This window comes from Arachis ipaensis, chromosome B03 (genome assembly GCF_000816755.2).
Source record: "Arachis ipaensis cultivar K30076 chromosome B03, Araip1.1, whole genome shotgun sequence".
Taxonomy (NCBI): Eukaryota; Viridiplantae; Streptophyta; class Magnoliopsida; order Fabales; family Fabaceae; genus Arachis; species Arachis ipaensis.
Genome location: NC_029787.2, coordinates 65,922,218 through 65,929,486, shown reverse-complemented (window position 1 = coordinate 65,929,486; position 7,269 = coordinate 65,922,218).

The following is a 7,269-nucleotide window of genomic DNA, read 5'->3' as shown; positions in this document are numbered from 1 at the left end:
AAGGTATCTTGGCTTTATATTCCTCAACCTTAGTTGCTGCAGGTTTATTGCCTACATAAGTGGTTGAAGAAGCCTTTTTAGAGGGGTTGTTATCAGCATTTGTGTGTGTCTGATCCCTCACTGGCAATTGAGTGCCAGAGTTAGAAACTGGAGTGACGTTAGACGCCAACTCCTTGTCTGTTCCTTGTGTCTGAACGCCAGAACTGTGCCCATTTTGGGCGTTCAGCGCCAGATCTTGCCCAATTTGGGCGTTCAACGCCAGATCCTTGCCCATTTCTGGCGTTGAACGCCAGTTTTGCCTTGTTTCTAGCGTTGAACGCCAGTCCTGAGCATGGTCTGGGCGTTCAGCGCCAGCCTTCCACCAAATTTATGGCGTTTTAGTTCCAGAATTACTTTTCCCTGGGCTCTTACTGTCCTCAGGTGAATTTTGGGTGGTTTGCTCATTTCTTAGCTTCTTGCTGCCTTGAGGTGGGGTATTTAATGTTTTCCCACTTCTTAATTGAACTGCTTGGCATTCTTCTGTTATTTGCCTTGACAGCTGCTGCTTTGTTTGCTTAAACTGTTCTTCCATATGTATATTAGCTATCCTTGTCTCTTGTAGTCTATCTTTGAATTCGGCTAACTGCTTTGTTAGGAAGTCCAATTGCTGATTGAATTCAGCAGCTTGTTTCACAGGACTGAGTTCAGCAGTTGCTGTTTTAACCTCTTCTTTCATGGAAGGGTCACTGCTTAGGTACAGATGCTAATTCCTGGCAACTGTATCAATGAGCTCTTGAGCCTCTTCAATTGTCTTTCTCATATGGATAGATCCACCAGCTGAGTAATCTAGAGACATCTGAGCTCCTTCTGCAAGCCCATAGTAGAAGATGTCTAACTGAACCCACTCTGAAAACATTTCTGAGGGGCATTTTCTTAGCATCTCTCTGTATCTCTCCCAGGCATCATAAAGAGATTCATTATCTCTTTGTTTAAAGCCTTGGATGTCCAACCTTAGCTGTGTCATCCGTTTTGGAGGAAAGTATTGATTCAGGAATTTTTCTGTCAACTGTTTCCATGTCCTTATGCTGGCCTTAGGTTGGTTATTTAACCACCTCTTAGCTTGATCTTTTACAGCAAATGGAAACAGTAATAGTCTGTAGACATCCTGATCTATTTCTTTATCATGTACTGTGTCAGCAATTTGTAAAAACTATGCCAGAAACTCTGTAGGTTCTTCCTGTGGAAGACCGGAATACTGGCAACTTTGCTGCACCATGATAATGAGCTGAGGATTCAACTCAAAGCTACTGACTCCAATGGAGGGTATGCTGATACTACTCCCATATGAAGCAGTAGAGGGGTTAGAATATGACCCCAGAGTCCTCCAGGACTGTTCATTTCCGCTTAAGTCCATGATGGAGAAAAGGAGATGATGTAAAATAGAAAAAATATTTTTATTTATTTATTTATATATTTATTTCGAAAATGAAATAAATTAAAATAAAATAAATAAAAATTGAGTAAAGATTTTCAAAAAACTGAGGAGAGAGAAAGTGGTTAGGAAGTTTTGAAAAGGATATGATGATTTTGAAAAAAAAGGTTTTAAATTTTGAAATGAAAATCTGAATTTTAGAAATATATTTCAAAAATTTGTTTTTAAAATAGAGAGAAAAGATATTTTTGATTTTTAAGAGGAAAGAGAAAAACAATAAGATAGCACAAGATTTAAAATTTTTAGATCTAATGCTCCTTATTTTCGAAAATTTTGGAGGGAAAACACCAAGGAACACCAAACTTAAAAATTTTAAGATCAAGACACAAGAAAAACTCAAGAACACTTTGAAGACTCACAAGAACATAAGAACATGAAGGACGAACACCAAACTTAAAATTTTTAGAAAACCAAAATAAATTTTTGAAAATTTTAAGAAAAATCAACAAGAAAACACCAAACTTAAAGTTTGGCACAGAATTTAGTAGAAAAATTATTTTTGAAAAAGATTTTAAAAAGAAAATAAGGATTCTAAAATTTTAACACGATAATAATAAGAGACTCTGAACAAAAAAGGAGAAATTTTTCCTAATCTAAGCAACAAAATAAACCGTTAGTTGTCCAAACACGAACAATCCCCGGCAACGGCGCCAAAAACTTGGTGCACAAATTGTGAATCACACTTTTCACAACTGGTACCACTAACCAGCAAGTGCACTGGGTCGTCCAAGTAATACCTCACGTGAGTAAGGGTCGAATCCCACGGAGATTGTTGATTTGAAGCAATCTATGGTTATCTTGTAAATCTTAGTCAGGAAGTCAATTATGTTTATCAGTTGACTTGCGAATAACCAAGAGAGCATAAATTAAAGGTTACTTGTTATGCAGTAATGGAGAATATGTTGGAGTTTTGGAGGTGCTTTGTCTTCTGAATCTCTGCTTTCCTCTGTCTTCTGATTCACGCACGCACGTCCTCCTATGGCAAGCTGTATGTAGGGGATCACCGTCGTCAATGGCTACATCCCATCCCCTCAGTGAAGAATATGCTCACATGCTCTGTCACAGCACGGCTAATCATCTGTCGGTTCTCGATCATACTGGAATAGGATTCTTCATCCTTTTGCGTCTGTCACTAACGCCCAGCACTCGCGAGTTTGAAGCTCGTCACAGTCATTCGATCATTGAATCCTACTCGGAATACCACAGACAAGGTTTAGACTTTCCGGATTCTCATGAATGCCGCCATCAATTCTAGCTTATACCACAAAGATTCTAATTAAGAGATCTCAGAGATACTCATTCAATCGGATATAGAACGGAGGTGGTTGTCAGGCACACGTTCATGGTTTGAGTAAACTCTGATAGATGGTGCAGAGATCCACTTCTGGGGCCCACTTGGTGTGTGTTGGGGCTGAGACTTAAGCAATTTACGTGCATAAGGCTGTTTTGGGCGTTCAACGCCAGGTTTGGATCCATTTCTGTCGTTGAACTCCAAATTTTGATCCTTTTATGGCGCTAGACGCCAGAATTGGGCAGAGAGCTGGCGTTGAACGCCAGTTTACGTCATCTATCCTTGTGCAAAGTATGGACTATTATATATTTCTGGAAAGCCCTAGATGTCTACTTTCCAACGCAATTGGAAGCGCGCCATTTCGAGTTCTGTAGCTCCAGAAAATTCACTTTGAGTGCAGGGAGGTCAGAATCGAACAGCATCAGCAGTCCTTTTTCAGCCTGAATCAGATTTTTGCTCAGCTCCCTCAATTTCAGCCAGAAAAATGCCTGAAATCACAGAAAAACACACAACTCATAGTAAAGTCCAGAAATATAAATTTTTCCTAAAAACTAATGGAATTAAACTAAAAACTAACTAAAACACCCTAAAAACTATATGAAATTAACCCTAAAAAGCGTATAAAATATCCGCTCATCAATCCTTCACCTTTCTTAAATGAAAATGTTTTTAATTGTAGAAGAACAAGAAGTACATGGATTTCGAAATTTAACTTGAAATTAGTTTAATTATGTTGATGTGGTGGCAATACTTTTTGTCTTTCTGAATGAATGCCTGAACAATGCATATTTTTTATAGTGGAGTTTATGAATGTTAAAATTGTTGGCTCCTGAAAGAATAATGAAAAAGGAGACATGTTATTGATAATCCGAAAAATCATAAAATTGATTCTTGAAGCAAGAAAAATTAGTGAAAAAAAAAGAGAGAAAAAGAAAGAAAAAGAAAAAGCAAGCAGAAAAAGCCAGTAACCTTTTAAACTAAAAGGCAAGGGTAAAAAGGATCCAAGGCTTTGAGCATTAATAGATAGGAGGGCCCAAAGGAATAAAATCCTGGCCTAAGCGGCTAAATCAAGCTGTCCCTAACCATGTGCTTGTGGCGTGAAGGTGTCAAGCGAAAAGCTTGAGACTGAGCGGTTAAAGTCGTGGTCCAAAGCAAAAAGAGTGTGCTTAAGAGCTCTAGGCACCTCTAACTGGGGACTCTGGCAAAGCTGAGTCACAATCTGAAAAGGTTCACTCAGTTATGTGTCTGTGGTATTTATGTATCCGGTGGTAATACTGGAAAAAAAATCCTTAGGGTCACGGCCAAGACTCATAAAATAGCTATGTTCAAGAATCAACATACTGAACTAGGAGAATTAATAACACTATCTGAATTTTGAGTTCCTATGGGTGCCAATCATTCTGAACTTCACAGGATAAAGTGAGATGCCAAAACTGTTCAGAATCAAAAAGCCATTAGTCCCGCTCATCTAATTAAGACTAATCTTCATTGATGTTTTTAGAATGCATTGTATATTCTCTTCTTTTTATCCTATTTTGTTTTTAGTTGCTTGGGAACAAGCAACAATTTAAGTTTGGTGTTGTGATGAGCGGATAATTTATACCCTTTTTGGCATTATTTTTAGGTATTTTTTAGTATATTTTAGTTACTTTTTATTATATTTTTATTAGTTTTTATTCAAAAATCACATTTCTGGGCTTTACTATGAGTTTGTGTGTTTTTCTGTAATTTCAAGTAATTTCTGGCTGAAATTGAGAGACTTGAGCAAAAATCTGATTCAGAGGCTGAAAAAGGACTGCAGATGCTGTTAGATTCTGACCCTCCTGCACTCGAAATGGATTTTCTGGAGCTACAGAAGCCCCATTGGAAAGTAGACATCCTGGGCTTTTCAGAAATATATAATAGTTCATACTTTGCCTAAGATTTGATGGTCCAAACCAGCGTCCAAAGTCAGCCTAAAACTTTCTGGCGTAAAAAGCCAGAACTGGCACCTTTTTCGGCGTTAAACGGCCATTCTGGCACTTGGGGTTGCGTTTAACGCCAACTTTGGGCATATGAACGTGAAAGCTTGAAAGCTCAGCCCAGGAACATAATAAGTGGGTCCCAGAAGTGGAATTCTGCATTATCTGCACTTAGTTACTCATTTTCTGTAAACCTAAGTTACTAGTTTAGTATAAAAACTACTTTTAGAGATTCACTTTACATCTCATGACATTTTTACAATTCATATTTGTATTTCTGAAGGGATGAGTCTCTAAACCCCATAGGTGGGGGGTGAGGAGCTCTTCTGTGTTTCAATGGATTAATGTAATTACTACTGTTTTCTATTCAATCATGCTTGATTCTATTCTAAGATACTCATTCGTACTTCAATCTGGAGAAGATGATGATCCATGACACTCATCAATATTCTCAATTATATGAACGCGTGCCTGACAACCACTCCCGTTCTATCTGAGCTCAACGTAGTCACTGGGCGACAGCTTGAATGTGTATCTCTTGGGTCTCTGATCCATGGACCGAATCCATGAGATCAGAACCTTCATGGTAGAGGCTAGAACCGTTTGACAGCATTCCTAAGATCCGGAAAGTCTAAACCTTGTCTGTGGTATTCCGAGTAGGATCTGAACAGGGATGACTGTGACAAGCTTCAAACTTGCGAATGTTGGGCGCAGTGACAGTGTACAAAAGGATAATGGTCCTATTCCAACGCTAGTGAGAACTGACAGATGATCAGCCGTGCGGTGACAGTGCCTGGTATTTTTCATCCGAGAGGATCATACAGCCTGCCATGGAAGGAAGCTGTGCGTGTTGGGAGAAGAAGACAATAGGAAAGCAGAGATTCAGATGACAGAGCAACTCCGAAACCTCAGCCTGTTTCTCATTACTGAATCATAAGTATTATCTATTTCATGCTATTTATTTTTCCTAAATACAATCACTCTTATTATTAATCTCCTGACTAAGATTTACAAAATAACCATAGCTTGCTTCAAGCCGACAATCTCCGTGGGATCGACCCTTACTCACGTAAGGTATTACTTGGACGACTCAGTGCACTTGCTGGTTAGTTGTGCGGAGTTGTGAAAAGTGTAATCACAATTTCGTGCACCGCTGGACAATCAAAATTTTGAGTCAACGCATACGCGTCATCCACGCCTACGCGTGGGTGGTAAAAAACGCAAATGACGCGCACGCCTCAGTGACGCGCACCCGTGGAGTTGGCTATGCTTCTAGCACCCACCAGCGCGGTCCTGGCATAACTCTCTGTCCAGGCCACGCAGCCGCACCGTTCCAGCATGGTTTGGGCACGAACCAAATTTGGGCATCAATGCATACGCGTCGGTCACGAGGACGCGTGACAACTCCATTTTTTTAAAATTAACAAGCAACCAAAGTAATGTCAAACAGTAATAAACAGGCGAAATCACAATGTAAACAAAATAAACCTAACCAAAAATAAAAATTTAACTTATTACCAATATAAATGAAAGAGAAAATAGGAAGAATTTACCATGGTGGGGTGTCTCCCACCTAGAACTTTTAGTTAAAGTCCTTAAGTTGGACATTTGATGAGCTCCTTTTCATGGTGGCTTGTGCTTGAAATCATCTTGAAACTTCCACCAATGCTTGGACTTCCAATAAGCTCTAACATTTCCAAGTGAATTCCCCAAGCCGTGATGAAATTCTTCACAAGCTTTGAGCTCCCAAAGTTGATCCTCTTGTATGCCGGGATCCTGATGCAAGAAGTATTGTCGGTAAAGATTTTCACAAAATATTCACGTTGCGAGTATAGCTCTAAACCGACAAATAATCCTCGAATCAAATTTTAAGGAATTGGTTGTCACAAAGTTCAACCCCAATAAAAGTAACCGAAGTATTCAAATCTCGGGTCGTCTCAGAAGGAATGGGCAAACATGTTCATCAACATTGGTTAGAATTCCGGGGTTGCAAGTCATGAACAAGAAATTAAACTAATAGACTTAACAAGCAAGAATCTTAAAGTGCAAGAAACTAAATCAAGCATCTAAAGCAAGGTATGAGCAATTTCAAGCTAATAAGAGAACATCTAATATAATTCTACTCTAAAACTAAACAAGTAACTACAACTAGAATTAAGCAATTGAAATTTTTGGTTTTCAAATATGAATAATGAAAGCAACTCTTGGCTAGGCATAGGAATTGTGATCACTATCCTTGTCTAATAACTATATCTTGACAATTATGAGGAACCAAAATCATTAAGTTTACTTCTATACTTGAAGTATATTAAATGGCTTGATCAACATCAATCTATAAGGCCCAACCTAGCTACCAATTGACTTAGTAGTAGGCTAGTGTCAATGGTTATCAAATTGACCACTAACGGTTCTCAAATCACCAAATCCATTAGACCCAATGACTCAAGTTTACCCAATTCCCTTAGCCTAGGCCAAGAGTAAAGAAAACAACTCAATAATTAAAGGAAATATTTCATCAAACACATGGTGAGCATTACTAAAAGACA